This window comes from Callorhinchus milii, unplaced genomic scaffold (genome assembly GCF_018977255.1).
Source record: "Callorhinchus milii isolate IMCB2004 unplaced genomic scaffold, IMCB_Cmil_1.0 Scaffold17, whole genome shotgun sequence".
Taxonomy (NCBI): domain Eukaryota; kingdom Metazoa; phylum Chordata; class Chondrichthyes; order Chimaeriformes; family Callorhinchidae; genus Callorhinchus; species Callorhinchus milii.
This window is the reverse complement of record NW_024704758.1, coordinates 13,086,315-13,105,137: the sequence shown is the minus strand read 5'-3', so window position 1 is coordinate 13,105,137 and position 18,823 is coordinate 13,086,315.

Here is an 18,823-nt window from a genome sequence, read left to right as displayed (position 1 = left end):
TTTAAATTTATTCCTCTGGCATGTCATCTAAAGAAAAATTCCTTGTTTTTTGAAAAGCACAGGCAATTAATTTCCAAATCAACATTAATCTTCTGAGTGGGACGACTGCTCGAAGGGATAAAATCTTGTCAAAAAGTTTCCAGAGTGAGTTAACCATATAATTATTGATATCACAATGAAATTGTCATTGAGATGACATATATATGTGTGTGGCAATGAGATATTATTAATATTTAAATTAACTTAGGATTCTCCTTATTCTCAGTTTACCAAAATCTTCCATATTAAAAAATGTAACTAATAATAATAATCCTTGCATTTGATATATCGCCTTAGCACATGTTGAGACGTCTCAAAGTGCTTCACAGAATATATTATATTGTAATTATTATATTGACTGTATATACTTTATGGGCGAAACGTGGCAGCCAATTTCACACAGCAGTATTCCACAAACAGATGTGGACTGAGTGACCAAATTATTATTATTTTTTAAGGGATTATTACCCCTGGAAAAGCGATCCGCCAATCAGATTGTTTGGTGAGTGTACAGCATTGTACAGCATTGGGCACACAGGCAGAGGTTGCTAGTTTGAGTCCCAGGCTTGGTGGAACTCTTTGGGCCAATTTTCCAGCTGTCTGTTGGCCAGGATTGAGCACCATCGATGGCAGCCATGTTTCTGGCCTCGCTGCTTCAACTGTACGTGAAAAGACGACAAATGGCACAAAGGGGTCGATGGAAGCGTTGGAAAGGACTGATATTGCTCCGAGACTGAAATTACACAACATTTTAGAAACTTTTCATTACCTTTTTTGTTGTTTTCTGAGAAATGCCAAATATGGCATGAAAACACTAGCTTCAAAGTGTTCCGAAACATTTCATTTTCACAGTCTTTAATTAAGAAAAGTACATTACAGTATTTACTTTTACTAATTTCCACATAAATCAAGGATAAGAAAACACAGACAGACATGAGAAAGACCCAGTCTAGTCTGCTGCTAAATGAATGAAAGTCATTAGAGGGATTAGTGTCATATTGTAAAGATAATGGAGCAGGATTAAAAACAAATCATTCAATTTGAGCGTCTCTTCAGCAGCAGTTTGATGTCTTCAGCTGATTTGAGATGTTGAGAAAAATCACGCTCTTTCTGAACTGTGCTTTTTACACGACACTAAAATGATGCAGAATTGTCTTACAAAGAATATCCATTGAATTCTGGTAGAAAATGGACTGGATACCCAGTCAAGGCAACAAGTACAATACAGTAATCCAAAGTGGGATTTTAGATGACATCAAAGGACACCCAATATGAATTTAGCTCTCGACATTAGTCTGATTTGCACAATTGTAATTCATTCTCAGGAAAAGACAAATCTAAAATGTTATCTTACCGCTAGTTGAGTTGCGCCTGTTTGTGTCCTTGTGTGTGTGCAAGCGTGTGTGTTAGAGAAAGAGTGCAATTTTGTCTTTATACAAACTGAACTACAGAGAGAATTTATATCAGAAGGAAGATTAATGGTTTTCAGATGACATCTTGTTATGTTTGGCAAAAAATTCCAGGCTTCTCATGGTGAGTTTGAAATATAGTGGTTATGTGTTTGAAGTGGGAAAATTGTCCATTTCAGTTGTTAAACGAGAGCAGTGATATAAGACTGAACATATTATTACCTGATGGAATCTGTAGCTTTACAGAACCAAAGGAATAGTCTGTAATTTTTTTTTTAGTTTTTGTCCACCTATTTCTAAGTATTTACCCTCTATTGGGATAAAATTCTGTCTGGGTCTAAAGGTTTACTCTATTCATGTATCATTTTTAGAACAACCAGAATTTGGCAAATTACTGAATCAGTCTAAACTTTGAAGCCACTTTTTGTAGTTCTTAAAAGAAACTTCAGAAAACTGGCTTCTTGATTACGACTGTATTTAAAACTTTGCTAAATTCTAGATGCTCTGAAATGCTGCGAAATTAGTATAAATCTAGATCCAGGTGGAATTGTACCCTTTGTGCTAAAGAATCAAACTATGTTGCCCTCAACCTGAATCTGCTTAACTATCTCATCCAGCTCAATTTCATTTTGAAAAATAATTTCAATTTGTTTGCAATAATCTCTTTAAAATCACTTTAAAATCAGCTGAAGTACTCTGGCAGGTTGATTCAGATTTTATGAAATCATTCCTAAACTTCACAATCATATCATTAGCCCCAGCAAACGAGAGAGAACCTGAGACTTTTTATCAAAACAGTAGTGTTTGTGAGAAATCCCATCAGATATTTTTAAACAGATTTCAGCTCACATTGAAGTTTCTGTGCTTCTAGCAGGTCACATTTTTCTGGTGGGTAAAGGTTCTCTATTATTCCCAGCAAAACTGCAGCCAGGCCCCAGTCTATCCCAGGTCTTTTGATGTTCTGAATCCTCTTCATATCCCAGATAAAAAGTCAGTGATTAAGACAGAGTTCCTGATGGGAAGCATGCTCATGGTTTCTTTAAGGCGAAGGTTTCTCAGTGAATCAAACTTTTCTCTGCTCAGGAGCCCCACAAAAGCCCCTGAAAAGATGGATAGAGCAATTGTCCTGTTTAGTGATCCGCAAAGGGAATCGAGTCCCTTGTGAAGGGGCCAACACAAAGTCTGACCCCACACTGTAGGAGGAGTACAATGAAAGGCCAAGGGGACTAACGAGAGGAAAATGTGGACAATAGGTGCTGTAGCCAACGCACAACTCCTGCCATGCAGACTATGGTGCAGAAACATTAACTGCTTCAGACATATCAAGAGTAAGCGAAGCATAAAGAACTTGACGTTTCCTCCTTGGCGGTGTGGTCTGTCAACTTAAAAGAGTAACCGAAGCCTTTAAGATGCTGAGAAAGAGGTCAGAGTGACACACAGTCTCATTGACGGGACCAAATTCATTTAGAAAATACATAAAGTTTTGAAACAATATCATTTTGAAAGTAAAACGCCCCCCAACCCCCCCCAGCAATCCCATAACTTCAGTGTGTGAACGATCCCGAGTGCTCATCAGAATCCTCAGGCAAAGAGCATCTCATCATCCGTTGCCATTCGCTTTAAATCTCCTCCCTTTTCCCTCGATACCACTGAAATTGATGGGTGGTACAAGATCACCCGCAGTCTGTGGCCTCACACCCGGACACATACTGAGAACGTGTGTGGAGAGACGGCTCAAGACGTGACCAGCTGACTGCCAGTCATGGAATCCTGCACCAAAGTACTGAGGTCTAAGGGCACAACTGCAGGGGAAACACAGCACAGCAGTCAGTGGACCTCAGCAGACCACTGATCCGGGTGTTTATCGTGACACATACATTGAAACTAATATAAGTGAAGAAAGCTAGTGTGCTAATTGGCACTGAGGCTGGAAGATGTGTTACTGGAAGAATGGCTGGAGGTGTATTTGTCCTTTAAAATGTACCAGGGCAGTGTGGGGGGGGTGGGGGAGGATGGATAATTTGAGCATTTTTGCTTAACAAGAGTAATACAATTTCAGATCAGGCTTATCATCAGTTTTGCTTTCTTTAGCCTGTTTGTTTCTTCCCATCACTTTTGTCTTCCAGTCGTTTTGTGCTGACCTTCTCCCTCCTGATCTATCCGACTGTTCCTGGCAAATCATCCACCTTCTCTCCGCGTTTCACCTTTGAGGCTAGAGAGTGGGAAGTAGCAAGCTGAGCAACCACAGATGGCATCATAGCCAAGCCTAATCAACAACAACAACAAACAACAAGCGCCCCTCACACAGGGTAGCGTGTCTGAGTGCTTGACGGTGGGGGGCACAATGCCGAGCTGAGGGGAAGGGGGATACATGATCACCCGCGTGTATGCAAACACACACTTACCAGAAAGGAGACTGGTTATCTATCCGGAGCAGAAACATTCACAGGTTTCTGATGCCAGTGTCAGGATGACCGATTGCAGTGCCCTGTTTGTGGCTTGGCTGAGCTCAACGCAGAACAGGAATCAACAATCAAGCCAACAACATTCTTTGCCTTGGTACACAAGAGGGGGAGGGGAGACGCGGGTGGCTTTACCCACATGAATTTAAATAAATTATCCAAATTGCTCCAAATTACAAGCAAGTTGTAAACTTAAGCCATGGTCACCTTTTACCATTTTCACTCCTTCATTTGATTCGTTTTTTTACCTTCTTACTTTTTCTGTCCTGAGTACAGATCCTCAATTGAGGGGCAGAGATGAGAGAGGAGCCAGCAACTTATTGCCAGTGTTTCTCACCACAGGAGGGTCAGTGGTATGTGCATTCCAGGGCAACCCTCCATTCCGCCAATTTACCATCTGACCCTCACTAACAATCAGGAAATGCGTAGACTTTAACTGACACTTCCGACTGGGAATTCACTATACAGGGAATGCCAAGCACCAACTCGTGACCCAAGACTCCCTGACAACACAACTCTTAAGGTGGATTTTTACAAGAGTTGCATTGTGGAAAAATATTGCCAAGCGGCCTGACGAGATCATGATGAGGTTTAGCCAGGTCAGGTCATGAGTGGACTAGTTTCCATATCCTATAAGCAAACCTGCATTGTTTATTATAACATCAAAGAACTGGCAAACATCAACACATTGGACTATTTATTACAATTTTGAGAACTTTATGGATGGGTTGTTTAAAAATGTCTTTTATCCAGGTAAGTAGAGGCGAAGGAATACTCAACAGAGCCAATTGGCACGGTTAGGTGTGTGCCGTTGCTATGGTATATAATGAGGTCCTGAGCAGTTCTGGGTCAGACTGTAACATTGCTGGGTCGCAGGTAACCTTCTATGACATTGTGTTCGATGGATATTGTTGCATAGTTTGCAAGTGTTTCACTTTCAAGGCAAAAGAAAGCCTCCCTAGCGGTTGAAAAGAAACTCTTTAAAAGTTGCATTTCATTTGATACCCTGTCTCCTCAACCTACGCATATAAAAGTAAGCGTTCAAAGCATGGTCCAGTGTCAGCTTACATCCAAAATCTGTCCTATTTACACACATTGTATATCTAAACCTGCGCCAATAAGAGCCAGAGAAACCACGAGTGTACGATTCCTCCTTTTGATGATGAGAATGAATGTGAATGTGAATTGGTATAAACTGTCAGTGAGTTACTGATTGGCATCCTCTTCTGGTCATGTTATCACCTGCCTCTTATAGTCCATCATTTGTTCCCACTGTTGGAAATTGAATAAAACACTTGAGACGTGTGAGCGATCCTGGGTTCAAATCCATATTGGTGGAACAGGCTTGATGGGCTGAATGGCCTACTCCTGTCCCTATGTTCTTATTTCACTCAATAGTAAAAAAAAACACTTTCATTTTCAAATATAGCAAAAAGCTTGGAAACCAGGCAGAATGATGATAGGAGAACATTGCCCCATTCCATTAATATATTAATTTGCACTTTTTAAGGGGTCAGGTTTCATGGCAGTTTTATTGAACTAACGAACACAAGTATCTTTAATTATGTGTAAAATTCAACTTGTGATACAAAGAGACTCAAAGCTCTAGCCGATTCCTTGAAAATAAACACAAAACCCTTGCTGTTAGTCATCCTGTCTCGACAACATGATAAAGCGCTTTATCAAATGCAAGGGTTATTATTATTATAACTCGACTCATGGAGTCAGTCTGTGAGGGATCACAGTAAGGCTGCTTGCATTCACATGCAGTACAGTGGTTCTTTTGACTTAACTCCTTTCACTTTCAAAAAAAAGATGGTCATAAGATGAAGCAGCTGAGCTAGTTTGAGGTGTATGGAGCAATAGCTAAAATACTGAATTAAAAGCCACCAAGTATGATTATTTGAGGATTAATGAAAAAAGTCTGTGGAGTTGGGGTTTCAATACACTGGTTTCCAGTTTGGGTTGCACCACATCTGAGTGAATAAAATATTATTGGAATAAAACCCACAGTAAACACACGTTGAAGCACATGTTTTAGTTCATTATTGCCATTAGATTCATTTTTTATTACTGTTCTATTAGTGTACCACATATTCAGTTAATCATACAGCACAGGCCTTTTAAACAGTAAGATCTGTGCAGAAGGATTTGGACTGTAATTATCCACTTAGGCTGTACCTAGTATCATACTGGTCTTTCTGCAATGGCTAGGACGATGAAAGCATCCGAGGTTTCTCACTTACATCAAAAAAGTATTTTCTCAATACGTTTCTTCCTTATCCTCAGTGAGTCTGACACTGGGACTTTGAACTCACAGTCTCATATGCAGTGCATGCACTACTTGATAAGTGAAGGATTGTTCTCCCAGTGTCCTGGTCAACAATCTCCCAGCTAAGATTGATCCTTCACTTCATTAGCTGTTTGTGGGACATTGTTGAGTGAACATTTGTCTGCTTCATTTGCCTGCAAAAATAAACACTGCTTTACAGTGAAGCATCTTCCTGACATATGCCAGATACAAGGATTATTATTATTATTTGTTATCTCATATTATCCTAGATCAGCCTGAATCTGGAATAAAGCTTTTGGCGGTAAATTTGATTGGATAAAGCAGAATGTGGAAGGTGCAGCCTGCTTATTCCAGTTTTCAGCACATTGCTATTTATTTTGGCTCGAGACGGCACTTATTGTGGATTTTAAAATGCTTAGTCGCTGCGTGCACTCCTCTAGACTTAAAAGCAGCATTCTGACATGAAGATTTGTAACACTTAATAAAAACTGCATCGATACACTCCGAGCAAAATCTTCAAGTAATCAGAAGCTGCATTTAAGCATATTGTGCTCCACATTTACTGATTGGTCAGATATTAAAAAAAACTACCTTTCCACCGCAAGTTGTATTTAAACATCAAATTGAATTTACATCATAATTTCCCGAGCTGTAAATTACAAGGGATTTGCTCATTGTTTCCAAATGAGTGGCATTACCTTATCCAACTGCCAACAAAGGAGAGAATCCTCTCGGTATCTAGATGTTTACCCATGTTTTTAAACCATGAATAAAGGAGAGATAAACACCTGCTTGTAAGAATACAGGCCCTGCCTTTGCAAATTTCCTCTCACACTGACAAACAAGCATGCTCTCAGGTGATATCTCCAATTATCTACTAACAGGCGGTCCACAATCATTCAGCAGTCAATGGAATCTGCAGAGGTAGCCAGTGGCTCCCTGCCATTGACTCATTGTTGCGTTCTCTAAATTAGATTGGAATTATAGTACTTTATTTATTGCCTCCAGGTTTGAAAATGGCTCAAAATCCTTTTTATAAAAAGCCACAGGGGGTAAATAGAATTTATGTTACTATTTTAAGACTTAAATTGTGGCGCATTGTTGTACAATTGGGCTTTTCGCCTGTTGTGTGAACAAACTCATTGCAATGATTGAAATACTGATAACACTGAGCCAGCCAGGCTGATACCACCCACCCATAATGCTTTCAGTACGATTGTGAAATAGGTAAAATGGCTGTGAAGTGCCAGTCACTCTTTGCTTTGCGCTCTCGTGTAATCCACTTCAGAGAGTAGCACAGAAGGGCCCTGTAAGTGGGCTGCATTAATATATTTTGCAAATATTTATGGCTCGGTTACTTGATCTGTTTTAACATAGTTAATTCATTTGAATAACTGCTGTTTCTTATAAACAGAAGATCCTACCTCCGCTCAAGAGTTATCGCGACAAATGATTGTTGTTTATTTTTATTCTGTTACAAATTTCCCTTTCAAGGAAGTGGTTATTTCCACCTTGTGTTGTTATCAGATTGAAGAGGAAGAACTGTTTGGGAAACTGGGCAGGCAGACAATGAAAGCCAGGCCCTGTTCCCTAATCGTACATAAATGGCAGTGCTTTACACCATGAACAGTTTTAACCTCAAATTTGCATACAGTATTGCAATTTCAATGTTTAACTGTAGCGACACAATAACAGGTATTTATGTTAAATCAGATATTTGGTGGAGACACTCGACCTTTCATACATCAAATCAACAAACTAGAGACATTCATCCCATCATCTTGACTGGATTTGGACCCAATTTCCAACCAAAAGCAAAAATCAACAACACCAACCTCTTTGGATTACCTGCTAATACCATGTTCTACCATAACTAATGACACAATCAGGATTCGGTGTTTGTGGGACGTTGCTGTGCGCAAATTGGGTGCCACCTACAAATACACAGTCACCACACTTGGCAGCAAAATCCGATGAAGTACTTTGAGACATTTCAACAATGTGATAAGGCAATATATCAAATGCAAAGATTGCTATTGTTACCCTCACCTTGGGATATCAAGGATCCATACTATTGCATCTTTTGTGGCACCGACAGGATATGTTGGGAAATAAGGAAAGCATTTGATGGAATTCTGGATGGAGGAGAGATTGAGATCTTCGAGGAACCACATGGAAGTGTGGCGAGTGGGTGGGGTGGGGGAGAGAGAAGCATTTTGGTTCCACTGCACGAGTACATGTTTCTTTTGCGAAGAACTTGTGTTGAACTTAATTTAACTGGACCCAGGGTTACTGTCTTTCTCACGTTCTCACTGTTTTCATGAGCAGAACATAATGTGAACCCGCTACAAGACAAGCTTGTATTAGTGGAGCACAAAAAATATGCAGATCATTGGGACAAATCAATTTCCATTGATGGGGTGGAATCTTATAACTTTGTTTAGAAAAAGATTAATTTATGTTTAAAGTCTTACTAAAATAAGGCATTGTGACTGAATAAAGTCTGGCCTGTAGTTCCTTATTTGTCCTGTGGGATAGAAATTATGCGCTGTGTTTAACAGCAAAATTAAACATATTTTAATTCTTTGTGATTGTTAAAAAAATGTTTCTGATGTTTGCACCTTAAATAACATTGGACAGCATTCTACAGACAAATGGCACAGGACAATATTTAATTAATAATAATCCTTGCATTTGATATAGTGCCTTATCACGTCTTCAAGACGTCTCAAAGCGATTGGCAGAATATATTGTAAAGTGAATTGACTATATTTTGTGGGTGAAACGCAGCAGCCAATTGCACACAGCAGCGTCCCCACACACAGTCGTGGATTGAATGACCAATTTATTATTATTATTATTTTGTGAGCAAGGTGACCAACATTGACACTGAAGCGAACAGCGGAGTTGGTCTATCACTGTTGAAGTGCTGTACCAGAGGAATGCTTTTCCCAGGGGTTTAAGTGAAGAACTTGTGTGTGAGTGATGAGTCTGCTGGGATGTGAAGTGGGGGCAAGGGATCCTGAGAAAGTTGGGTGCCCGTGAAATTACCTTGATTCCTGAAATTTTTACACACATGGAACTCCTCCACACACAAAAGCACACACAGAGTAACAAGCTTGAAACCCGTGTTGACTTGATTGACAGAACGCCAGTACAGAAGTTAAACCCATCAGAGCTGATCGTGAGGGACACACTCATCGAATAAAAGGTGACATTGTCAAGTGCGAAGCATTGGCGACTAAAAATATGAAGCAGCTGTTTAAGTTGTCTTTGTACCACAAGGATCATCATTAAGGTTTGCTTTCGCCTTGTCAACTTTAGTTTGATGTATTTCATTGTGATCTGATAATGAAGCAGGCCAGCCAGGCAGCTGCTCCATCCCTCTCTTACACTTGCATTTTGAAGGACAAAATCATTAATTTGCCCTGAAAGAAAATCCTGTATCTGTGCAAAAGCGGTTTCTTTAAATATGAAACAATGAAACATCAATACAACTGATAATGGCCACATCTATCTACATACTTTGGTAGTGGTAGCAATGGGACTGCTTCCTGCCGGGGGCAAAGAACAAATATAACTTGCTGCCTGCCTGAAATCCTCGCTGCATCATTATCAAGATTGCATCCGTCTCTTGCCCTTGTGATGAATTTAAGGAAGTAAACTGTTTTGGCTTCTGTGAACGACTTTATTTTAAAACTGCAACACTCCTCGTCAATGCCACAGCCTCCAAATCAACCAGTGACCCCATGTGACCTCAGTAATCTCAAGGAATTTACAAGGACCTCCAATGGAGGTACACAGTGCAAATTCTAAGTTCCGTCTCAAGGCCACAATGTTATAGGAGGTTCAACACATTGGTGGCTTTGAACAGGCAGATGGTAATTTAGTTGTAATGTCTCACCTGAAATTGATCATACAATTGATTGGGATGAATCCTTAATCTCTACAACAACTCTGACAATAAAGCGTTCCCCCAGTACTGCACTGGAGTGTCACTCTAGACTATGAGCTCAATTCCTGGCATGGGTCCCAAACTTCTGATCCAGAAGCCAGAGTGTTACTAATGGAGACTAATAAGACTGACATATCTTAAGCACGGTCAAGACATTTCAGCTGATTTATAGTGTGGACTTGCGGGTGGCTATCTTTGAAATCAACATCCCATGTCTCCTTGAAACAAGACTAGTTCATTGAATACCACAAGCTGGGTACTATGTTTATCCATAAATCAGCAACAGAAACAAACATATTCTCACGTCTTTGGGTTTTTCTGAAATTACTACAGTTATATACTGTATATTATAAATGCCCTATGGCTTTGTATGATGTAATGGCATCTCAATGATAAGGCACAATTAGAATAACTGCACGACATATTTAAAACCAGAACAAGGGTTCTTTACAGATGGAATCTCATCAGCACAAACCTTCTTATAATCCCAACCACTACAATGGACCTGATTATCTTGAACATCAACAGCTGGAATGGGTTAGCAGGAAGTGTAGCAGAGGCCGGGGCCCTGAGCTAATTTAAGAAAGAGTTTGATACTGAAACAGAAAGGCAGTAGGGTGGGTTGGTCTGAAAGGATGATATCAAATGGGTCAAAGGTCCTTCTTCATTTGAACCTCATTCAAGTAGCTGCTGCTCAAACTTTGCACCTCCAACTGGTATTACCCTTGTTCATTGGGTAGGGATTTATGTCCGAGCTGTGGACGGGAGCTTCATGCCAATGTTATTTACCTGGTCAGGGCTCAGACCTGAGCTTGTCAGATCTCAAATGACTAGTGATGAACCTTCACTGGAGGAATGTAAGTAGGGTCTCTTTGGAGCTGAGCTGACTCCAAGGTGATATACAGTACTTGGCAATGGAATGACAGAATCAGTAGTCTGCTTCCTGAGCCTGATAATTTGCCATACTCCAAAGTGCTGTTGATGACGGAGTGGCTTATTGGCAGGCCTTGGGGAGAAGACCAGTGACTAGTCACAGGTATTCTTCCCACCCAGCTTGTCTCAGTTCTATATCAAGCTGTGCTTTTATCCACTATCAGGGGGAATCACTCAACCAGAATTTAACAATGAATAAAAATGTATCACTCCTTCAGATAGGCTCAAGGGACGTTTCTTTCAATAAAATGATGACTTTAGTCAATCCTTGGTCAATTTGATGTGGGATGAAAGGCGGCACCCAGAATGGCTTGTGTAAACCCTGGCTTAATCACTGACTCGGTTCGGACAAAGAAAAGTAACAAAGTAATAACCTCAAACTGTCAGAACATTATTTAATCTTTTCAACAATTTAGGGAAGGAAAAATAAACTTCATCAAGGACAGGTGACTTTGTATTGTATAGTATTCCAGTCGCTCTCAAACAGATTATCTTTCATATAGCATACAGAACAATGTCAAATGTTAACAACGCAAGTATTTGTATTGCCTGGGCAAAGAAGGTGTGTTCAGTCAGCCTCAGGGTTTGCCAAATCTTGAGAAGTTTTCAGAAAGTTTCACTGAACTAGATCTGCTATAAAAACTAAGAGAAACAATTGAGGTGAAGAACTGCAGTGAATAATCTAATTACTTTCTATGAAATTGAAATATAATCATCCTTGCAATTTATACATCACCTTATCACGTCAGTGTCTCAAAGCGCCTCACTGGTAATTTCTGTCACATGGAATAACTATAGGCAAATGTTGGCTTATTATCTAACAGTACAGACTCCAGTATTGAATGTCTTCGAAAATTAGTGGCAGTCATCAGATTTAAGCTTTACACAAATCAATGCGGCTTAAAAATCAATAGAGACCCTGAAGTTTCAATAATATTCAAGGTGGAATCAGATTTCACCCAATCTGGTATTCTAAGATTTTACTCAATGAATAAATAAAGTCTGTAGATATTTCCATTATATTTTCAATCAATATCACATATCAATATGACACAACTTAAATTTTTTAAAAAAAACTCATGTGTACTTGGTATGACAGCCCATTGCCCATTGCCACTCAAATCAAGAAAATTAGTCGCCTTCAGACCTCATTATTGATTTATTTTTATTTCAGCGTTATTGATCACAGAATCGATTGGGGAAAAAAAATAACTTACATTATGAAGTGCTGCCAACAGGCTAATTACAATATTGCTGCATGCAAAAAGGACAGGAGGTGAAGATGTTTTACACACACAATTTCCAGAAAGTATAATGCTGTTTTCTGCATTTGGAAATGTTTTTACAACACAAGATTCCCATTTTGAATTATTAGGGTTCATACAACATTGGACAGTCGATGAGATTGTTAGCTTGAAAGATAATGTGGAACACCTCCCAGAAGATCTTTATAAATAATTCTCATCACTATTTCACATGGACTGACTCAGTGTGATTCGTTTGTAATGATGATTAACTAAGCACCTAGAAAATCTTTTCATCCAAATTTTATACACTGATTGGCTCCGGTGTTGATCTAAATTGTCTCATTGGTTTGTACTGTACTTGAATCTAGTCACGTATTATTGTTTCCAAAATGAGATAAAATAGAAACCAAAATAATAATAATAATCCTTGCATTTGATTTCGCACCTTATCACTTAGTTGATTCATCTCAAGGCACTTCACAGAATATATTGTAAGATGTAAGACTGAATATTTTGTGGGTGACAAGGTCAGCAAAGGGTATGAGAGAGATATGAACTGAAGTGTGCAAGTGTAGCATTTTGCTCAGATGTTACTTGAGTCCTTTAAAGTCCTTGAAATGTTTTGGTGGTGTCTATTATGAGGTAATCTTTATTGTTAATTTATTGTTAACTAACATACTCATAGTGGCACAATCTGAATTTTTGTTCATGTTATTTTCAGATGGATTCAATGTGTACATCAACTGAGACAATATCGTTAACCTTTAGGGTGTTCTGAGTTATATGGTTCTAACACTTTCAGAAGAAAGTGTAATATCTCTGGTTATCCCAGCAGTTGCAAACCTACATTTGACTATTTGGGTTGTAAATGGTCTCAGGTGTGAACAAAGTTGGCTCGCTATAAGAGTTAGGACATTTTGTGTTACAACATACTCTTAGAAAGTAAGATATTCATAGAAGGCAAATAATACATAAACAATTATATTTATTTTCTATTGGAAAGTTTCATAAATGTGTAACTGTAGCACGTAGAAAGTTTGAATGATAAGATGATACCGGGGACAAAGAGAACACAAATCATTCTTATAACATATTGTTCCTCTTTTATTTTTGTCAGTTTCTTAGCTTGAGGCAAAAAATTCTGCACTAATTGTCTTGTCCTATATGTAGCCAATCAATAATGAAAAATAAATCACAAAATAAACCGGATGAATTCGAAGTATCTTGAAATGGTGCAACGTGCTATCATCCTGACAGGGTCAGTCAATGGCCCAGTAATTGATTCAACTCAACCCTTCTCAATGGTTTTCCTTCCTGTTCATCGAATTCTAAGAACAATCTTTATCTTGTGTTTTTTAACCTAACCTAAACAACTTTAAATCCAAAAGCTGAACATTTGAATAGTTGAATAAATGTGGATTGTGTGAAAAATGTGGTGTGTGATGTGATAATTGTCACCAGTTGTGATTCTCTGATCACTGGTATTATTATTATTATTATTATTATTATTATTATTATTACTGGTAAATTTACAAACCTTAAAACATAATAATCCTTGCATTTGATATTACGCTTTATCACGTCTTGGGAACGTGTCAAAATATTTCACAGAACTTACTTTAAATGTGAAGTAACTGTGTAGTCGTAATTGACGCAGCAGACAATTTAACCACAAACAGAAAACAGTTTATGGATTTGAGGTCTCAGCTCTCTGGGATCTTGCTCAGATCCTTCTCTGCTGACATCTAACATGTCTATTTAAGCAGAACTTGAATTAGTGTATTTGCTCTCACTTGGCACTATGACAGGCTGCACAGTGGTTGCTTAATATCAATCTTTCCCCACAAATTCCTACGTTAAGACGATTTCCAGGAGGAAGTCACCATGCGAAACAGATCCAGTGTTTAGTAAACCGGATGACCTGATTGTGAGGGAAGAAACGCTATTCCTTTATCATCCTCTTCCAAAAGTGTGGGCCTCTTCGGTATCCACAAAAATGTAATGGACAGATTTCAAAGATTTCCTGCGTAAAACAAATCACAGGATATACTTGATCTCTGAATACTAAATTTCTTCTGCATGTCTTCCATCCAAAGTTTCAAATTATATTTCTAAAATTATAGGATTATTTCTGAACGTACATAAGTCAACTGAGAAGTTCATGTTATATTGCAAATACCTGCCTTTTTTTNAACACAAATTAGTTCCCCCGAAAGTTATTTAACCCTTCGAGGAATGCAACGTCAATTTGATTTTATGTTTCGACTTAAAAGCAAATTTGATTTAAAATTTGATTTGAATTTAAAATGAGACAGTGACGTCAGGAGAGGAATGAAAAAAATGGAATGAAGAGAATAAAGTTCAGTAAGTTCATTAAGCAGATAAATGGAATTAAAAAAAGTGAGATTTTGTTTGGAAGAATGTGGTTCTTGCATGAAAACTACTCCTAGTTGCTGAAATTCTGCTTTTCATTATACCACTTGTAATAATATGCCAGCAAATGGACTCTTTTCCACTTACATTTACAGCCCACAAACCGAGACTTTTCTGCAGTAACATATCATCATTTCTAGTCAACTGATAATGCTGTGGGATGTTCTCATAAAGATTTGAGAGGCTTTGCTATAAAACTCATCACACAACTTTAACGACAGATAACCTGGTGCCAACATGGCATCATATTTAAACCATCCAAGATTGCATCTATTAAGTTCCTTATAAAATCAGTAATGAACTCAAACATGTGCACGTATTATGGGCATTTATACAATGGACAATCATGAAATAAGGGAAAACCAAGCAAACAAGCCCTGGTGATCACTAAAGTGGTCGATCAATATACTGTCCTTGTTCTAGTTTATCACAAACATTAGGCTGCGGGTAGATTCACCTTTTGTGTGTTTAGTAAAAATGTACTAATTCCCTGTTGTTGTTAATACAGCAGTGGGTCTGTGGAGATGGAACAGAGAAAGCTCTAAGCAGAACAACCTATCCATTTCATGGGGGTATATCTTAGATTGGAGCCAATTCCCTATACAAAAATCTATTTTACAAAAAACAATTGTTTATAAAGTTATATCTTATTTTCCTCCTTTGCCATCTCGCCTTGTACAATAAACCAAGGAGCCAGTGTGGTTCAACATGGTTTGGACCCACAGTGAGAATTCAGTGAGAGTCACTGTGTGGTCCAACTCCACGCCTGCTCCGCAATCCATTGTATTTATTTTCCATCCAACAATTTTTCTGTCTTCCACCTCTCTCCCCTCCTCCACTTCTAAGATTTCTAGACACTGCCCTGAGTGAAGGCTGCCATATAAATACAAGTTGTTCTTTCACTGACTCATTTTTGCATCAAACTGGAGTCAAGTTCTACATGGGTGGTTCCCCTTGCTTTAGCTTGTTAATGTGGCCGTTATTTATCTGTGAGCCTCGACAGTGAGTTTACTGGGCTACTTGGTTAGCAAGGAGTGGGGGCAATATTTGTTGCATCTTTATGTCAAATCCAAGACAGGGCTATTAATAATGATTGAGTATGAATGCTCAAGAAATCGAGAGCTATTAATAATAATAATTCTTGCATTTGATCTAGTGCTTTATCACGCTGTCAAGATGTCTCAAAGCGCTATTGAATGATTACGCCTAACAATGTCTCACATAATTAATGATTTTACGGCGCTTGGAGGGTTAATGGCCTTTCAATACATTTTAGTTACATTTTGGTGTGAACGAGTCAATGCTTGCAAAGTACTTTGCATTCCGTTCTTCTAATGGGATTTCCATAAATGCAAATACACCGAAGCGACAAACACAAATTGCCATTGAAGCAAAAGCAAACAAAAACAATTTACGCAGCCAGTGATGGAATTGCGGCTTGTGATTCAGTGCACAAACACTGATAATCATTTCAATCCTACAGGATGCAGAAGACATAATAACATGCTTATATCTATGATTCACGCAAAGCAAAAGGGTCTGTTCAAGTTAGGAGGAAATGAGTTCAGTTGTGGCTGACCTCACTCACACTGCAAATGTCTGCGATTGGTTAGCACATGGAAACCTGAATCAGATCTGAACGGCCGATTGGACAAACTACAAAACTTCATTCATAAAATCCGTACAATCGATTGTGTGATTAATAAATAGTTCAAAACTCAGTTCCCAAGCACTCCTGATGTGCAGGCTACATACACTACCACTGCGTTACCCAAATCTCACATTTATTCAGCTGATACTTGTTTGAGTTGTTATTTCTGTCTTTGTGTTAATGTTTCATTAATAACTGCTAGACAGCAAAAAATGCCTGTGGCTGGGTAACTTCCTCCCATGGTGCCTATAACTCACCAGCGATCGGTTAAGCTGTCTTTCATCTTGCTAAACTCTAATCAGCGTTGCTGGTTTTTGAGGATGTGCTTATGCCAACTTCATGTGGAAGGACAGTCCTGCCCGGCCCGCAAGAGTGTGTGGCTTTGCCGAAGTTACTGGTAACAGATCCTGACATCAGATAAAGGCGTTGAGGCATGATAACGATGGGAAAGACAAGGCAGCAACTGGAACAGCTGGTTTACAAGGAAGGACTACAACAAAAGTCAACAAATTTACTCTTGTAGAACTGAATTTGTTTTACAGATCATAGCACCATATGGTTTCTATTTTCCTCTGCAATGTTAACTGTTTCACTGATGAGGGAAACCCGGGAAGGGACCGAGTGCAACTTGTGATCTTTTAAGCCACTATAAATGATAGATGGCGTTCAGACACTCACGTACAGCCAGACAAATGGTGTTCATTTATAAGGTGAATGCGACTCACTTCGCTGGTCATACGATCAAATAGTGCTACAAGTACGATCGATAATAAAGCATATACTGTCATCACATTCTTCAACTACAGCTCCACTTCATGAGAGACAAGAGCAACAACTGTTTCTGTTTATTGTTAAATGCCATTCTGACTAATAGTGAATCATTTATAACAGTCCTCACCAAGTTCACAACATACTGGGACTTGACATTTTAAACTAAAACAAGTAGACATTTTATAAAGCCTTTCGCACCATATCTTTATTAAGAGCATTTTCAAAGAAGGTAATTGGAAGTAATGAGGTTTTACAGCTTTGAAACCCTGCTAAAAGTGATTGTTAGTTTTGATTGTTGACCTAGTTTAATAAATTCAACCGGCCCAGAAATAGAAAGAATTGTATTGCTCAATCATCTCCACCTGAGCTCTGCATTTGATGAGGCAGGAGGTACAGGCTAAACCCAGCACAAAACGAGGTCCGAATGCTTAAATAGTGTGTGAGCAACAATGTCGTTTGTCCTTGGACTTAAAAAGCCAACAGCTACAGTAAGGCATTATTTTAAGTACAGTAAAACTTGCATAAGTCTGATCTGTATAAATCATATAATCACCTAAGTCGTACATCTGTCCAAGCCCTGTTCAAAAGTTTATATTCTATACACGTTTGACATAACTCATACTTTGCATAAGTCATATTAAATGTGTGGTCCCAACTGATACGACTTATGTGAGGTTTACTGCATAGTTCTGCAAATAAATCACATAATTAAATGTTTAACCAGTGGTATTGTCTTCTGGTTGGTGTGCTTGTCACATTTTGGTTCAGTTCACACACTAACACATTCTCTGTGTACTCAGCCATTTAGGAACAGGGGCCACTTCTAAATAACTTAATGCAATGAAACGGAAATAACAGAACAAAACTCATGAGAATACAATTGGATTTTTTGATTTGTTATTCATTTCGATGTGGAAAACAAATTAGAATCAAATTAATAGATGTCTGGAATAAAACCAGAGAGTGCTGGATATTAGGAATTGTCCAGTTCTGAGGAAGGGTCACACCGTAACTTTAACCTGTCTTTTGGATGTTGATCAACCTGCTTTGCACTTCCAGCCGTTTTCTGGTTTCATTTCAGCTTTCCGAAGTTCACGGCTTTTTCTTTTTATCTTTAAGGCAGACGCAGGTTTCAGCTGCTGTTAAGCATTCTCTGAAATTAAGAACAAGGGCATTGAAACAGGATAGAGAAACTTCTATTTCATTATTGATTCTGTTTCAACTTGTTTCAGCAAAAATGTCCATTTGATATTATCACTTCGATTTCTCAACAGAAACTGGGTTGATTAGCACCTAATGAAACTGGCTCTGGTTACAGATACCTAAAATAATATAATAATAATCCTTGCATTTGATATAGCACCTTATCACATTGTTGAGGCGTCTCAAAGCGCTTCACAGAACATAACTGTGTATTTTGTGGGTGAAATGTGATTGACCAGGGAGTCAGCAGCATGAATGATCTGTCACATGCTGCAATTATTTATCTCTTTCCCTTTGTATTCTACAATTTCTTGGCAATGCCCCTGAAGTAACTCAGAGAGTTTCAGTTTTACATGTGATGTAATAATGAAATCTTCTAGTTCTTTGGCTACAAGTGCGGAGGAAGTAACTGGGCAGCTTGCAAGAC